The sequence below is a fragment of the Muntiacus reevesi genome, chromosome 1 (assembly GCF_963930625.1).
Source record: "Muntiacus reevesi chromosome 1, mMunRee1.1, whole genome shotgun sequence".
In the NCBI taxonomy this organism is placed as follows: Eukaryota; Metazoa; Chordata; class Mammalia; order Artiodactyla; family Cervidae; genus Muntiacus; species Muntiacus reevesi.
The window spans coordinates 116455247-116474741 of record NC_089249.1 but is presented as its reverse complement, the minus strand read 5'-3'; positions in this window follow the sequence as shown (position 1 = coordinate 116474741).

Below are 19495 nucleotides of genomic sequence, written 5' to 3'. Positions count from 1 at the left end.
AAGGTTTATCAATGAGGGACCTTAAAAAACACTGACAGAGTCTGATCAATAATAAATATTTTCAGGATCCAACTAAGGGTGAGCTTCAGGAACATGCCATTGACAATCTCAGTTTGCAGAAGCCCAAGATATATCTAGGCTCTGCTGAAACCTGGCTTATATATTGGTCAAATCATACTGAGGCTTTAGGGTAGACCTCTATGGTAGATATAACTTCTGTTAATAATTTGGCATGATTTTCAGACCTAGTTCAATAAAGCACAAATCTCATGACAAATCATTTTTTAAAATAGTATCCTGTTGCATTTGAATATGTAGTTCTAAAATCAAGGTAATCTAAGTGAAAGTACTCCTTTAATGAATGAGTCATTAATAATGAATAGCATTCATGGGTATAGCAACAATTAAAATTTGCTAGATCCCTTAAAATAAGATGCTGACACCTTTCAAACAGAAGCAGTTCTTGTGTTAGTCAAGGTACACCAACAGTTGTTTTTAAAAAAAATCCCCAAATCTCAGAGGCCCAGCACAGTATAGTTGCATCTTGACCTCATCGCAGTCCAGGTTGGCAGCGAGGATCTCGACTTCATGTTGTCAGCCAGTGACCAGGCTCCTCACACTTCATTGCTCTGCCCTCCTCTGGGTCCTTGGAGTCCTCTGCATTCAGCCAGTGGGTGGGAAGGGGAAGACATGTGTGAGATTTTCACTCCTTTCACGTCAACACCCCATCTGTTTGATATGCATCCAACTTCCCTGGTCACTGCTTCTTGGTCTCCTTTTACTGCTTTCTCTTCTTCTCATTAATTTCTTAATGTCAGGGAATGAAGGAAGAAGGAAGCTAGAGATCAGTCCCAGAAGCTCCCCTCTTCTCTATCTAGAGTTGCTCCCAGTTACATAGCCCAAGGTTGTATATATCAAGGCTTTAATACCATCTTGGCAGTGACACCTCCCCAGGGTGCCTCTCTACTTGGACTTCACTCTCCAGTCTCCAGATTATACATCTACTTGCCTATTCAGCATCTCCATACCGAAGACTGTATTTTAAAAAATAGACTTTCATCTTTCATGCCATTGACTGTACTAACTGATTTCTTCTCTCTGATAGAACCTAGTTCTCTTCTTTGATTTAATACCTTTTCCAAATGGCTGCACTGCCCATGCCCAACACCATGCTTCTCTTCCCACCCCAAGTTGCAGTCAGTCTAGTTGTCATGGACAGAGGAGAGGTTAAGTATTATTGTATAATGCTAAAAATTATGTGCATAGAGAAAGGAATAGAATTGGATTCATAGGAGGGTAGAAGGAAATGAGTTTAAAAATAGAATGGGAGATGGTGGAATAGAGCAGGCAAGAATTCAAGGTTGATCTCTCTTGTACAACCAGCTTCACAGTTTCTTAAGTCAACTCTGTTTTTCATTTATTTTGAGTTCCTTGGAGATTGCACCTCAAGACCCTTATGTACAGTCTTGTGTCTGTGAAACCTAGAAAGATTGCAGTTTCAAACTGTATATAAGGCTCAATTCCAGTAGCCAAAATGCAATGTTTACAATAAATACTTAAGGACAACAGTGCTATATGGAATAAAAGCTATGGTAGTGCAGTCATTAGATTTGCTGAGACTACATACTTGCCAAATTTTACTACCAGATGCTTAGGAGAGAGAAAATTACAATTCCAACTGGTCAGTGGTCAGAGGTAATATTCAAAACATCCCACCACATGGATAAACAACAAAATAATTAGAAATCAAATGTTAGAGAATTCTGCAGTGAGCATGAATGTAATCCACAGGATAAACAACACTTGGTTGACATTTGACTGAATAAATTAAAACCCAAAGTAATTTAAATAAAAATTCAAGACATGTATCGGGGAAGTTCAGGACAGGAAACAAAAGATAAAACTTCTTCTTACCATTTGAGCTTTACTGGAGTTCATGGGTAGGCCTGGAAAACGAGGTCAAGACCTTTTCCTTGTAGTGCTGTCCCACTGCACTCTGGGATGAACTTTGCTGTAGCGAGGCCAGAACTCGACTCGAGAACTCCATTAAGCTAAACTGTGTACATTCAGGACAGTGTGTGGCTAAAACTGCCATACTCAAAGCAAATAAACAGTCAATCCAGACCATCAATGTCGTCTCATGTTTCTTTGAAACAAGATTAATAATAACAAGTCAGAAACATTCTACTAGGCTTTCACTACTCTCCATAAAAGAGCAACAATAACTAGTTACCCAGGTAAGGTGAAGGAAGTCTGCCTGTCATATGCATTAACAGTGTACACAGACACACACGCGTGCACACACACACATACACACACACACACACACACACACACACACACACTGACTTTCTTTGGAGAATAAGGACTCTAATATCATGAGTTATACAGAATTGACTGTTCGGTTGATTTTATTATCCTACAGCAAATACTTTCTTCAACAAAAATGGTTCTATGAAACTTACACAGAGTTTGAACTTTTGTACCTTAGGTTTACAGAAAAAATCATAGCCATCTGCAAACCTGGCTCTCAACACTGAAAATATGCACTGTATCACACACACATGCACACACACACAGATTTTTGCTTAAAGAGAGTTAACAAATACCTGAATTGATGGTTACGTCACTAGGGTGACCACAGGTTCAGGGTTTCAGCTTTCTTGAATATCCTCATTTCAGGCAGACTGAAACCCTGTGGTCACCCTGGTGATATACTAGGGTGCTGAACTTGATATTGAGAGGAACAAAATATATGCTACTGCACTTGGAATTTAGAGAAAAAAAATCACAGATACTCAGAATTCTGATTGGAGAAAATACACAATAAAAGGTTCATTCTGGTGACCAGTGAAGCTATAGCCATTCAATGATTGTACAGAGTGAACAAGGCCATTGCCTAATATATCAAATCCATCAAGAAAAATAATTACATTCATATCAATTATTGGTCTATTAGAAATGAAGACCTGGTGGAAGGACACTATCCAAAGGTGATTGTCTAGTGCTTTAAAAATAAATGTCTTATCTCTGCCTTGGCATTTTCTGTACCATCAAAAGGCCATTATCCCATGACAGTTCCATTCCATAGACATTAACATTAGATACCAATTCTTTCTAAAGGCTCTTTACAATGCTTTGTCTCATTTGGTGGGTTTGCCAAATGTTCTTCGCATTTCATTAATAAATTGACCCACAGAAATCCCTTAGGACTTGAGGGGAAATTAAGTCTCTTTCTTTTTTTCCTCCTACTCTAATTAATACTACTAAGAATGAAAAGATGCTATCAATAGATCAATTGACTATAGTAAATTAAGCAGCACAATTTAAATGAAATAACATTAAGTGGGAAACTATATTAATAAATATAACTATATATAGCAATTATATGCTATATATAATTATATGCTATTCCCCCAGTTATGCTAAGAACTTCATATGTATTTCATTTATGCACACAATAATAATAAGGCAGGTATTATTTGTCCACATTATAGTTGAGGAAACAAAGGCTTAGGGAGTTACTAAGTGCTGGCGTCAGAATCTAGATCTGTTTTACTTCAAAGCCTGGACTGTAAACATTCTCTTTCATTGCCTTTTAGATGGTATATTATAGGACTGTCTTAAACACTGACCTTAGGCAAATCATATAGGAACTCCATATCTCAGTTTCCTCCTAGTGAAAGTAAACATAGATAAACTGATCCATCTCACAGTCCCTCCTTAGATGATCTCAACCTCACAGGGGGTTGGCAAGACTAGAACTTATATCTTTAGGCTATGACCAAATGCACTATAAAACAGTAGTCCCCAGGCTTTTAGGGACCAGGGACTGGTTTCATGGGAGACAATCTTTCCCTGGACCAGGTAGGTGCGGATGGTTTCGGAATGATTCAAGCACATTACATTTATTAGTGCATTTTATTTCTGTTATTATTATATTGTGACATATAATTAAATAATTCTGCAACTCACCATAATGCAGATTCAGGGGGAGCCCTGAACTTGTTTTTCTGCAACTAGACAGTCCCATCTGGGGGGATGGGAGACAGTGACACTTGAAGTGTGTTGCTTATGTCCAGTCTACTCCCTAATCTTGCTTTGGTTGCTGTCACTGCCAAAAATACCAGCTTCACAAAGATAGGGTGCAGGAAATGGAAGCAGGTTTTTCAGAGCATTTGTGCCAACTTCAGGGTATTTCACCTTGACTTTAATCCAGAATATATGGAGATTTGAAGTTGTCTCAAACATACTTTTAAGACCATCTTCATTTGTGATCTCAAGTAGTAACGTGAGCCACAGGGAGTAATACATACTGTAAATATATAGGCTGTAAATATAGATGAAGCTTCCCTCACTGATCCACTGCTCACCTCCTGCTATACAGCCTACTTCCTAATAGGCCATGAACTGGTGCTGCTCTACGGCCCAGGGATTGGGGACCTCTGGTGTAAAACATAAAGTCATGTCATAAGAAGGAAGAATAATACTAAAATCTTACTAGAATATGTTATTTCTAGCTCCTCTCTTTTCCATTGCTCTAGGTGAGCATCAACTTACCCATCAAAATACAATAAGGCTCTCTATCCTTTGTAACGAATCCTAGGGAGGTCTGGTCCAATAAAGCACTAGAGCCAAGTGTAGAAATGACACTGTACACTGGCTGCCAAGCTCATGAAACATTCTACTTGTTCATAACTTGATCCTCCACCTGATTTTATTTTTTCCATAGGAAAATGTAGTTTATTCCCTTGAGCTTATAAGCCTGCAGTAACCAGCCTACTGTCTATGATAATCTCTGTACTGCTCACATGAAAAACCATTCTAAGTAATTATAAATCAGAAGATCTCCACATAGGAGTTTTTGTCAGTAGGTCCCAAGCAAGAAGAAAATCAGCTTTTTTATCTCTTCTTTTTATCTCTTCCCAGGTTTATCTCTTCCCAGATCCAGGACCAACTTTCCATAAGCACAGTCGAGGGTCTGAGGATAAAGGAAAGATTGCCAGAGAGTTTATCCTGGATGGAGGGAAAAAACCTTTCCTTAAGACTTTACAGACCAATACAAATCAGTTTCCCCAGTTACAGATAATCAAGACAGACTAAAGAAGATTAAGAACCAACAGCACTTAGGAGCTGGAAAGAACTGTGAGAACCTATTTGACCCAACTCACTGCCTTCTGGCAAGTGAGTGTCAAAACCTTCCAAGACAAATGAGGGAATCCAACCTTTTAAAAATGTAATATTTTACAGAGTTGTTGTCCAACCATGAGGAAAGGGAAGACAGAGAGAAAACTTCACTGAGAGGCTCAGAGGCAGGCCAAGTTTCCCTTTTCCCTTCCCTTCTCTCTGGGTAACAACCTGAAACAGCAAAATGGTCCTTCCCAGGGTGAGGTTGATGACCTTCCTGCCAGCCTCACCATTTCCCAGCATGCTCCACCACCACTTCACACGGTGCTAATGGTAGTCTCCCTGAGTGTTCAGTTCAGATATTTTTGCAATAGTCCAAACACGGTCTAAATATTATCCCTTTTTTCTTTTAAAAATGTATAATGTCACTTTTATTAATTTTGGTCCCAAATATACTTTCGTAGGAATATTTTAAATATATGAGTCAGACACGACGGAGCGTGTGCGCACGCACGCGCGCGCGCGCGCACACACACACGCACTTTCCATTATGATGTCAACAGGAAATGACAGTTAGATTCAAAGGAATTGATTTGCAGGTAGCTATGAGAATTCATCTTTTTACTTTCATGCGTTGGAGAAGGATATGGCAACCCACTCCAGTGTTCTTGCCTGGAGAATCCCAGGGAGGGAGGAGCCTGTGGGCTGCCGTCTATGGGGTCACACAGAGTCGGACACGACTGAAGTGACTTAGCAGCAGCAGCAGCATGAGAATTTATTTGTTGCACAGGCTGGCGGAATGCTGCACAACCCATACAGTGTTTGGAATATAATGGAAAGATGAACATGGAATGGAATATAATGGAATGATGATCATGGAATGGAATATAGTGGAATGGAACATGGGAGACAGGGAATCACATTTAAACAAGATCACAAGTGAGACTCATTTCCCTCAGTGTGAAGAGTTAGTCCCAAATAAAAGTCTTCAAGTGATAAAAGTCTTAGACTGAATGAAACAATCTCCCATGGATGGGGAGGGGTGGTAAAAATAAAGTGAAAAGAGAGAGGAAATAAGGTGAGAAGAGAAGGAAAAACTATTTATTTGATTATACTTTGATTCCAAGTCCCTTGTTCTAGCTACTTCTTCAGGTAAAGTTATGTACAAATTATTTTTGTCATATACCCATAAAACTTAAGTGAAAGAAACTAAACCATCAAATTGCATTAAAGCTCTGATCTGACAATTTAAGACAAAGATATTCAGAGAGAAGGTTGCTTTACAATCCTTTAATCATCTGTTGTGTCCTGACATTCTAGGTGTCTCAGAAGAGTGCATGACAAATAACATTCCATATGTGCAGTTAAAACTATCTGCAACAAGGGTAAGTGACAACTGAAGCACCCTGGCTATAAGTGATTAATACCAACACACTGGAACCACCTCTTCAATGACCTACATGATAGATAAAGTCATACACAAAAAAGGCATGAGCTGGTTTGCTTGTGTGACCCAAAGAAGTTGCACTGATCTCCACCCTCCTGGGGAAAATGCTTACAGTTCACTCACTATACAAGTTTACTTGGAGGTTTGTGCCCACAACTGATGGTTACCTGCCTATGAATCCTCCAAACCAGAATCCAGTACACTTCACTTCCCTCCCTCCCTTTTCTTACCAGGGTGCCATTACTGAACTAATACAAACTATCATTTTTTTAACAACAGAAGAAGAAAAGGAGCTTCCCAAAGCAACTTACAGTGTATCCAAAACCAAACACGAATGAGTTGGCTGTGCTCTGGGATTATCTGTGCCCTTCCAAATGCACAGATACTTGAGAGGGATACTGCACAGTCACCATTGGCATGGCTACTATAATCATGCTTGGTTTCCCTTAAGACAGAGGTCTCCGAACTCCAGGCCATGGACTGGCACCTCCTGTCAGATCAGTGGTGGCATTAGATTAGAAATAAAGTGCACAATAAGTGTCATGTGCTTGAATCAGCCTGAAACCATCCTCCTCACCCTTGGTCCATGGAAAAATTGTCTTCCATGTAATTGGTCCCTGATGTCAAAAAAGTGGTGAACCTCTGCCTTAGGACATACACAAATACTCAAATATACATTGCTTTTATCAGACCTACTCCCATGCATACAGTAGACAACTGAGTAATTAGACAGAATAATTTACTGTGTAAGTTCCAAGAACATTTTCATATAAAAAAATAAAAGAATGGTGGATATTTCCCATTACTCTATGTGAAAGTAAATAGACTTTGGTGCTTGTGAGTGGATATATATCCTCATGATCAGAGTAATTTATAAATATTTTTGTGGTTAAAAGCACCAGCACTTGTTTCTGCTAAAGATCTGTAAGCATAATGTATATAGAGTATGCCTGTCCTATTGAGTTTTGTTTTTAATATTGGGTCATGAAAGCGTAAATTGTTTCCTAAATCTATGTTGGGAATTTATGTGTGTGTATTTCCTGCTGGAATTTCTACAGTGTTCTAAAGTGACATGATAGAACTTTTTAAGATTTAAATGCATCCCCAATCAGTATAAGAAATTATTCCAAACAAGTTAAAATATATTCAACTCCTTACGGGAAAGAAGAAAGTTGTGCTTTATTTAATGAGAGCAATGTTTTGCTACAAAGGGAGTCATTTTTATGCTTCAACAACCAAATATTTTCTGTTATATGCACATGTGATATGAATGTACAATTTGGGGCAGTTATTCAGAGTCAAGTTCCTAATATTCAGCATTGTTCTGTATCCTATCACACCGCACCCTTTCTTAATCATACTATATGTAGTTGCTCATATAAATTCTGTAACTGAAAAAGGGAAGGAGGAAATCTAACAGAAAATTTCTTGCCAGATGGAGAAAATTGAAACATTACCCTTGTTTCTTTGCCAGCACAGATCCATTTTGACAAGCTGGAAATGATTTATGGGGAAAAAAATGTATTTACACTGGCAGAGATGTTATTAATTGCCATACAATGTTCACATTTTTGCATTGTTTTGTATATGATTACTTACGAGGCTTAAATATACAGTACAAATATGTGACTTTTTTTGCATGCTGATTATTATATGACAGACAAACTTACAATACATGATGTATGCTATAAATTCCATTTATACCCTCACAGACAACACTACAGCAAAAACATGAGAAAATGGCAAATGCACAAGCAGCATTCAAAGAAAACAGGTCATTTTGTCTGTGCATTCACACACAGAGGCATGCACACATGGATGCAAATGATTTAAGGTGTTATGTACAGTAAATGGGAGTTGATGAATAATATAACATTCAAACACATAAAAATATTACTTTTATTACTTCTCAGGGTGACTCTTGCTACATGAAACTATTACTAAAAGAAGGCCCCAAAATGTTTGAAATGAAAATATTAAAGCAATATATAATTTCTGAGTTAGATAAATTTTACAACACAAAAGACTACTAGATGTGCTAACTTCCATAACAGAAATTTGAAGAGTACTTTTTAGGCATTTTATTTCAAATACTTTGAAAATAATATCTTTAGAATGTAATTTTTCCTCATATGCATATGTAGTTATAGGAAAAAGAAAAATTAGACTATTTAGTGAGAGTAAAAGTGATTGCAATAACAAGGCAATTTATCATAGACACTAACCATTAGCTGTCTGTCTATTGCTTTTACAATATTGCCACATTTTACACTAATATAGATGGATATATTTATTACTACTTGAAACTCCAGATTTTAAACTCATATTGGAAAGATATTCCCATATAACAGCTACTTTGTCCAGGAATCACTTACAATATATCTGTGTCCATCGAGAACATTTTAAGATACACTTATTTCCAGTTGTGGAAATTAATTTCTAAGGTCTCAATTTCAAGCAATCATATCAACATTCTTACGAGTGTGCATACATAGCTGTCCCTTAGGTTTAATGTTTTAGTAGCACAGTCTCTCTGCAATTAGTTTCATACTCCTTAAATGTAAATCAGATGTAAGTCTCTATAAACACTCATTCTCTATAGTGTTCTGCAGAGTGTTCCCATTGTATTAGGTTACTCTAGGAGGCAAATAATTCTAAATATGAAACAAAACAGTGTGCATGTGCCAAAACTATAATTTAGCTGGTTATGATTTACCCAATTCCATTTTTGCTTGGGAAAATGGATTCAATATGTCTATTTAAAATTAGTTCATAAATAAGAGCTTATTGTGAATGATTAACGAGTGGTCCTGGTTATATAAGATTAATTCTGTCCAAGGTCACTCTATCCTACCGAGAGTTTGGGCATTTGCCCAGTGACCCCCTGTGGGTGGTCTTTGCTTTTCCAAACTGGGACACCCAATAGGAAGCAGAATCACCCAGCTGCCAAGCATCACATTCAAGCTACTTCTTTCACTTTATCCTGGCTAGCAACTCTTGTACGTTTCAGTTCCTAAGGAGCTGAGGACAGACCTGGCTTCATAGGATTTATTATCTGCATGCTCCTACATATGCAATCACTGGCTCAAAAAGCTTTTATTGAGTATCTACTTTGTATTCAGTGCTCTACTGAGCATCATTGGATGGAGGGAATCATAATACAGAACACTGTTGTTTTAATGAGGCCAATTGCTGATGATTCAAGTAACTGGCATCTCTTTACTTAGAGATGTTTTAACATATATCAATTCAAATTAATAGATCTAAAAATAATTTTTAAATATGTATTCTGGTTAATTGGAGAAGAAAATGGCTACCCATTCCAGTTCTAGCCTGGAGAATTCCATGGACAGACAAGCTTGGCAGGCTAGAGTCTATGGGGTCACAATGATTTGGACATGACTGAGTGATTAACACTTTCTGGTTAATAGACGATTTAGAAAACAAGAGGATGAGGCTGGAAGAATAAAAAGGAACACCTAGAATATTGTTTTTCTTTTTTCCTCTCATTAGAAAGAACTCTGTTTTAAGATGGTTGTCATTAGAGAGACAGATGATATAGCATCACAATTAGGAGCAAGGGTACTAGAGCCCAAAACTTAGCTCTGCCACCACCCAGCTGTGGAGTTCTTTTACACTTTCCTTAATCTCTCTGTGTTTCAGCTTCTTCATCTGTAAAATGGGGATTATGATGATGATGACGATAATAATGACGACAATATCTCGAAAGGCTGTTGCAATGATTAGATCAGTTAATAAACACAAAGCATTTAACATATTGTCTGACTTTCAGTAACTACTCATTAACATGTGTTACTACTTTTCCAGAATGCATTTGCTTTATGATAGAATCCTTTAAACTAAGAGGGATTGGAGAGAGAATAAGATTTTAAGGAAAGATATTATAAGTATATATTTGTTCTCATAACTCAACCGTGAAGTCCCTGACATTAGGACTTGCATATATTTGTCTCTGAATTCCCAGTTACTAACAAAATGCTGACACTTGGAGATGTTCTATACTGTTTGTTGAACTTAACTAAATTACTTACACTTTTGAATACTTTTAAAACTGAGAGTTCTCAAATGTTCACCTTCCAATCTCTTAGACAAGGAGTCTTAAAGCCTAACCATCTAAGATTGATTGAATAAATAAATAAACCTAATAAATAAACATAATTCTCAGGAAGGAAAAACTTTTTTTTTTTAATTATAAAACAGCTCCTGTAACAGCAGCAAGAGGATTGGAATGCACACAGAGGCTGGGAATCAGAGCAAGGACACAGGCATAGTTATGTGATGAGGGATGCTAAGATAGGAAACAGAAACTCACTGAGAAGTAGGAAATTTTAGCATCAGGGACCATGGAAAGAGTTGGCAAATGCACTCTGATAGCCTACAGTCACATAGAGGGGAGAGCTGAACTAGACTTTTGTCAGGTATATATGTTGACCTGCCCAGCATGCAAAGCCTTCCCATTTGAAAGCAGCTTCAAAAGAAGGTGGAATCAGACTTTTCTCACAGTACCAGTCGTTAAGAATCTGCCTGCCAATGCAGGGTACATGTGTTCAATCCTTGGTCCAGGAAGATTCCACATGCTGAGGTGCAACTAAAGCCATGTGCCACAACTACTGAGCCTGTGCTCCAGAGCCCACAAGCTGCAATAAGAGAAGCCACCACACGTAGAAGCCTGCACGTCTCAATGAAGGGTAGCCCTCACTCGTTGCAACTAGAGGGAGTCAGCATGCAGCAATGAAGACCCAGCGCAGCCAAAAATAAATAAATATGTGGAAATCAGGGTAAAGGGAGACAGTTAATTCCTTTCCTCTCCTCTCAGGCTCTGGATTGTAGGCATGTGACCCAGGCTTGACATGGAGATGAAGGGACTGAGAGTGATGGTTGGCTGTGGCTGTCGGTAGATCGTCCAAAGGTCCAAGGGCAAGTAGCCACTGGCATCAATTTCAATAGTAGCTTCCCAAGTTGACGATTTCTGTGGCATTTTCTACAGAATTTGCTGCCAAGTATCCTTTGGCTCCTGCCTATTTTTGAGCCTGGTTCTTAAGAATTTCCTGGCTTTTCTATGAAATCCTTGATATCCTTCCAGTAGATTTCTTTCCTGCTTCAGTTTACTAGAATTAGTTTCCCTTACTTGCAACCAAGAACCCTGATTAGTACAAGAACAGAGCCAAATACCTATGTGATTGTCACCCAAAATCTTTATTGACCCAACTTTATAATACTTACTGGCAACGTGACCTTGGGCATGCTACTTGTTCCCAGGTTCCAGGAATAGTGACAATGAATATATTATGTTATAACAGGATTCAATTAAATAATGAACATAAAGTACTTAGAAGAGTGCCAAGTACATAGTACCCAACGTAGGCCACCTGTCTTCTTTGGCTAATCCTAATGAAGGAAACAGTAATAAATGAGACCCTAATTTTATCCTGAATTTTATCCTGCTTGAGTTAGATATCTCAAGACTCCATCTCTTCATCAATGGAAATTATTCAGTCATAATTTAATAGCTTCTCGACAATTGCCTGATATATCACATACAAAGATTTTTCCAGGTGGCTCAGTGGTAAAGAATCCACCTGCCAATGCAAGAGACACAAGCTTGATCCCTGGGTTGGGAGGATCCCCTGGAGAAGGAAACAGCAACTTGCTCTAGAAGCCTTACCTGGAAAATCCCATGGACAGAGGAGTTTGGCAGGCTGCAGTCCATTGGGTTGCAAAAAGTCAGACATGACTGAGCGACTAAGCACACACACTCCACATAAAGGAAAGATTTTTAAGGAATACTTTTATTAACACATGCCTCATGTCCCTCACATATTTGATGTTACACAACTTCACAGAAACGAAAATAAAAGTTGACTTTTGTCATCTGTCCTCTGGCAGTCTTCTGTCTCATAATTAGACAGCAGACTCAAAGGAGAGGAGAAATTGGTCTTATATTTCCTTCGTATCCTCACAATGTCGAGCACATAATAGATGCTAACTATACGCTCGTTGATTGATAGCCCAGCATTTTGTTTCATTACTAGAGCCATCTGGGCCACTAAATGATGTAGTTTGCACCCAACCATCTGGAACTCCCTCTGACCTCAGTCTGGTCCCTGCTTGCTAGGACTAGGACACAGACCACAAAGTCACCCAGAGATGAAGGTATGGCTCATAATGACCTGCCTGATTCAGGTGGAGAAGTCCAATTCAGCTTTCTCCTCTGTGTCCCTTCTGCTTCCTTACACTGTTAAACAAATGAGAACAAAATGGACTTCTCCAGGACAGAACTAGCCAGGGATCATCATATTTTCCTAAGTGGGTACCAGTCCGGCATCTCACTTATCCAGATTGCAGGCAGCTGTGAGGTTTGCTCCTCTGGGTCACCTCAAGGAACACTGGAATGATGAGTTTCAGTATCATTTTTTTCTCCTTCGGGAGAATACTGCCACTGATTCCTCTCAGCATACACTTTATTAATATCCAAGTTCCCAAAGGCACTCAAGAATATATGATTAAAGGAATTCCCTACTGTCATATATACGATAAATCTAACTGGCTTTATTATCCAGCAAGTTTTTTTTTTTAACTCCTGCAATCTAATGTCTACTAGCTAGAGACATTCACCAAACATCTCAAACTCAGTCTTACTTTTTTGACATTGAATTGAGGGTGCATAGGTCAGTGTCAAACTTTCAGCATATTGACTATTTAGATTTGGTCGGCTTGAAAAGAGGCTTACAGGATTTGAATATTCTAGTGTTATATGGGCAAACTGAATTCAGATTTCCCACACCTTCAAAGTGGAGGTTAGATTTGAAGGTGATGGTAGGACCCTCCCTTCATTTCTATTCAAAGCTTTATTTTCATGTTCCCATTTTTAAGTGGGTGAAAAATATCTAAACACATACTTTCCCTCCTCCACTGGTCTCTTCACTTTCTATCTTGGTCAGTTTGAGTAGCTATAACCAATTACCACTGACAGGGTAGGTTATAAATGACAGACATTTATTTCTCACAGTTCTGAAAGGTAGAAGTCTGAAATCAGGGTGCCAGCATGGTCAAACTCTGGTGGCAGACTGCTGACTTGCTATATCCTCACATGGCAGGGAGCAAAGAGAGGAAGCAAATGTTCTCCTATTATAAGGGCACCAATCCTCTTAATGAGGGCTCCACCTTCATGATCTCACTGAATCCCAATTACTCCCCAAAGGCCCCAGCTCCTAAAACCCTCTTACTAAGCACAGTAGAGTTTCAACATTTGAATTTGGGGGAGGAGACACAAACATTTATTCCATAATACCTTCTCCTTATTCTCTTACCAATTCAATCTCAGTCTTTTAAGTAGTGGATGGAGAAAATGGTCAGGTCAAAGACCTAGTCAAGGTCCTTCACATCTGAACCCTGAGCTTTGGATAAGATGAGTGGGATGAAAATAAACCTTCAAGCCCTAAGGATCATTTTCCTGGTAGTTATTTGCCAGTTTGACTTAACTACTAATTCTCCTCCTGTGTTACCACACCAACGGAACCTTTCTGTCAAAGGATTTTTCATTTTCCATTGTTATTGCTGTCCTTGCCTATCTCTTTCATGCAAATGAGTGCTCATTATCAAATTTTATGTCTGCACAGCCTAGGATGGGACCCGATATATGATGATTATAATAAATTGGGAAGATACTTAATCGTAAGTGTCTTCCATCCATGTATGAACCTCTTTGCAAGGGCACTAGGCTGTTCCTACCAGCCAAAGGTAGACCTGATTTTTCTTATACCTTTAACTCAGGTTGACCTCATAGTTTATCCTAACCAATAGAAAAAGGCAGAATTACAGAGTGCCAGGTCCAAGCCAAGGCCTCCAGAAGCGATAAAGTCCTGTTTTCAGGTTCTTCAGGTTCTTCAAGGGATGCTGTCACCTTATGAAGAAGCCTGGACAGACCTCTTCCAGAATGAGAGACTAGGTGGATTCAAGATACACCATTCTGGCTGAGGCTCCTTCCGCCAACCACTGGACAGAACACCACTCGCTAACCATGTGAGCAAGGTCATTTGAGGCTGTCCAAATCCTTGCTGGGCTGCCATATATGACAGCAACCATACGACTAAGCCCAGGAGAGACCAGTAGATGACCATCTGGCTGAGCCCAGTCAAACTGCAGACTCACATAAATAAAAGTAAATGAAATTATTGTCCTAGGCCATTGATTTTTGAGGTGTTTTGTCACATATCAATAATTCTGAGTATTCAATATTATAGGTTTGTAAGATGAATGAATAAATGAATCAGTTAATTAAGAAGAGTGGAGAATCTCATCAATTACAATCCCTTGTCCTCATGGCCAGTCCAGAGCATCAGCAGAATAGGTTAGCATCTACTTGATTTGACAAATTTATCCATACTTTTTCATGGTCATAATCATACAGACCTGAAGGGACTAATTTCCTACATCACACTATCCCCTAAAAATTCTCATAGAGTTTAACATAGATTCATTAGAAAATTTGCTTTCTTGTCTCAAATCTGTCACTATCAAGTCAAATGGTTTAGGAGCAATCATAAGCTCTAAGGTACATCCAAGCCTACCCAGTACAATCCCAATTTAGTGCCACTTTCATTCCCAAGGAATCCAAGTTTGGGCAAGAAATTATATAGTAACCCTGTCTTGAGTCTCAGTTCTTTATAAATGAAAAACAATGTTAAAACAGAAATAATATCAGAGCTATTTTCAGAACTAAAGAGAAAATATAGGGGTAAGTAAAAACCACTATTACTACAATAGTAAGGTATTACTTATGAATAGTACTAATAAATATCCTTTTAATGAATGATGAAGGCCAGTTAAAATTAAATTACCCCCCTAAAGTTTTCCTTTCACCTGCCATAACTATAGTATTAACTAAAGCTGTACACTGAGTGTCTAGGTTCCAGGCACTGAAGAAAGGAGGTTAATATCTTAACACGTAGCTGTGTCTGACTCTTTGAAATCCCATGGACTGCAGCCCACCAGGTTCCTCTGCCCATGGGAAAGGAGGCTAGATGTAATATAAATGCCCCCTCTCTTCAGCCATTAATGGCTATAAATGAATCCTACTCACAGCAACCAGTTCCATTTCTCTCCCAATTGGCTTCTGGCTTCTGTGCAAAAAAATTAATACTTGTTTTAAAGCCACCAAATATTGTGTGCATGCATGTTAAATCACTTCAGTTGCGTCCAACTCTTTGCAACTCTATGGACTGTAGCCTGCCAGGCTCCTCTGTCCATGGGATTCTCCAGGCAAGAATACTGAAGTGAGTTGCCATGCCCTCCTCCAGGGGATCTTCCCAACCCAGGGATTGAACCTGGGTCTCTGACATCTCCTGCACTGGTAGGTGGGTTCTTTACCACCAGTGCCATCTGGGTAGTGACTAAGAAATACCCCAACTGCTCTTTGAAAAAAAAAGGATACCTGGAGGTCATATAATCATCATAGAAAATTTTATTACTCATCTCAAAAATACTCTTTGTACATACATTATTTATCTACAAATCCTTATTATCACTCCTATTTTCCAGATGAGGAAATGTGAAGCCTAGAAAAGTTAAATACCTTGCCCAAAGTCACATAGGGAACAAAGGGCAGATTCAACCCAAAATCTAACTCCAAACTCTGCTCTCAAATCCTCTTCTATAGTCCCATATTAAATTATGTCTTGTGAGAGATGACAAATGCAGCGTCATTACCAAAAAAAATCATGTTTAAACCTGTTTTTAAATGTTATTAGGGATATATGTGAAATCAAGAAAAATGGTAATACATAATCTTATTTGCAAAGCAGAAATAGAAACACAGATACAGAGACTAAGTGTATAGATATCAAGCAAGAAAGGGGTGGGGTGGGGTGGGAGGAATTAGGAGATTGGGATTAACACATATAAACTATTGATACTATGTATACAATAGACAACTAATGAGAACATACTGTATAGCCCACAGATCTCTATTTAATGCTCTTTGGAGACCTGAATGGGAAGGAAGTCCGAAAGGGAAGGGATACATATGTATATATGGTGATTCACTTTGCTGTACAGTAGAAGCTAACACAATATTGCAAAGCAACTACACTCCAATAAAAATTAATTTTCAAATGTCATTAAGGACAAGTACATCAGATTAAAGTCTAATACATTAGAGCCCCGCATCAAGACATTGGGCTTCCCAGGTGGCTCAGTGGATAAAGAATCTGCCTACAAAGCAGGAGACACAGTAGAAGGGTGGGTGAGAAGAGAGGAGACCAACAGACAAAGTATTTAGGTGGGAAAAAGGAATGAGAAAAAGGAAGAGGGTGCACAGAGGTTAGACCAAGTCAGGAAAACAGCGGAGTGGGACAGACATCAGACATCATGTAGAACCCAGGCTGAGGAAGAGAGGCCCTGGGGCTTTTCAGAGAGCTACCAGCTTAGAACAAGTTCTAAAAGTGAAAGGGGGGAGAGCCTCAGAAACTAATTTTTCTTAGGCTGACAGGGGCTAGCAAGCCTTTTCCATTTTCATCTAAAAGAAGCTGTGTTTTAGATTTAATTTGTAAGCTAAAACACTAATGTCCTCCCATTATCCATTGATGGGTACTTTATACTTGTTTTACTGTTGCTTAATAAATAAATTAGAGCATAGCTGAACTTGTTTAGCAGCCGGTCATTAGTGCAGTTATATCTACTATTCAGAAAACTGAAGGGCTATTGACTCTGCTCAGTTTAATGAAGGAAAATGAGTCACAGGAGATCTGGGCAGGAATGACTCATAGCCACACCAGCAGCCTTCTCTCCATTGTAAACTACTTTCCATCATTTGTAGTCAGCAAGAAGCTAAAAGAATGTTGATGTTTCTTTCCTGAATGTTAGCTTCCTGAGCTCAGACAGACTGAAACTGTGGACAACAGGAAGTCAACATTTTTACGGTAAGTGGCCAATTGTAAAAAATTAGAAGGCAGTCAGATTTCTCATTTGATTTTCAGGAATAAAGAGTGGTACTGTCCTAAGGGAAGTCAGGAAACCATCTCATAGGAGAACTGCCTAATAACAAGAGATCCTTCTGATACAGAAGTGATTAGAAGGGAGAACTCTCTCTTGAAACTAACAAAAACTGAATTCTGCTCTAGGGTAATGTTACTACAAGGTCATCAAGTAGTTTCTTGGTTTGTCATGAGAGCAGTTCCTCTGTTTGGTGCCCCAGTCTTAGAAAGAGAGATGCTGGTGACACAATCAAATATGTTATTAATAGGGACAATGAAAAAAATTGTCATTCTTCAGACACAAAGAGAGCAATCACACACGCACATAGGTTGCCCCAGTAGTGGGATTCTGTAAAGCTATGGGAGAAGGCAGATTCTTATAAAGATAGCTGATGGCCACCACAAGACAGGGTAATCTCTAAATTATATACAATTCTTGAATTAAGGGGAGAAAGTATTCATGGAAATACTCTTGATTCCAGATTATGATTCATTCAGTACATCACATGATGCATTCTCCATAAAGTTAAATAATCATGGTGACAATATACAGCCTTGACGTGCTCCTTTCCCAATTTTGAACCAGCCATCATTCTATGTCCAGTTCTAACTATGGAATTGCTGGGTAATATGGTAACTCTTCAAGAAAATTAGAGATACCAAGGGAACATTTCATGCAAAGATGGGCTCAATAAAGGGCAGAAATGGTAGGGATCTAACGGAAGCAGAAGATATTAAGAAGAGGTGGCAAGAATGCACAGAAGAACTGTACAAAAAAGATCTTCACGACCCAGATAATCACGATGGCATGATCACTCACACTCACCTAGAGCCAGACAGCCTAGAATGTAAACTAAAGCGGGCCTTAGGAAGCATCACTACGAACAAAGCTAGAGGAGGTGATGGAATTCCAGATGATGCTGTGAAAGTGCTGCACTCAATATGTCAGCAGATTTTGAAAACTCAGCAGTGGCCACAGGAATGGTCAGTTTTCATTCCAATCCCAAAGAAAGGCAATGCCAAAGAATGCTCAAACTACCACACAATTGCACTCAAGTCACACACTAGGAAAGTGATGCTCAAAATTCTCCAAGCCAGGCTTCAGCAATATGAGAACCATGAACTTCAAGATGTTCAAACTGGTTTTAGAAAAGGCAGAGGAACCAGAGATCAAATTGCCAACATCTGCTGGATCATCGAAAAAGCAAGAGAGTTCCAGAAAAACATCTATTTCTGCTTTATTGACTATGCCAAAGCCTTTGACTGTGTGGATCACAATAAACTGTGGAAAATTCTGAAAGAGATGGAAATTCCAGAACACCTGACCTGCCTCTTGAGAAACCTGTATGCAGGTCAGGAAGCAACAGTTAGAACTGGACATGGAACAACAGACTGGTTCCAAATCGAGAAAGGAGGATGTCAAGGCTATATATTCTCACCCTGCTTATTTCTTATGTGCAGAGTACATCATGAGAAATTCTGGGCTGGAGGAAGCACAAGCTTGTATCAAGAGTGCTGAGAAAAATATCAATAACCTCAGATATGCAGATGACACCACCCTTATGGCAGAAAGTTAAGAGGAACTAAAGAGCCTCTTGATGAAAGTGAAAAAGGAGAGTGAAAAAGTAGGCTTAAAGCTCAACATTCAGAATACTAAGATCATGACATCCAGTCCCATCACTGCATGGCAAATAGATGGGGAAACAGTGGAAACAGTGTCAGACTTTATTTTTGGGAGCTCCAAAATCACTGCAGATGGTGATTGCAGCCATGAAATTAAAAGATGCTTACTCCTTGGAAGGAAAGTTATGACCAACCTAGACAGCATATTAAAAAGCAGAGACATTACTTTGTCAACAAAGTTCCATCTAGTCAAGGCTATGGTTTTTCCAGTGGTCATGTATGGATGTGAGAGTTGGACTATAAT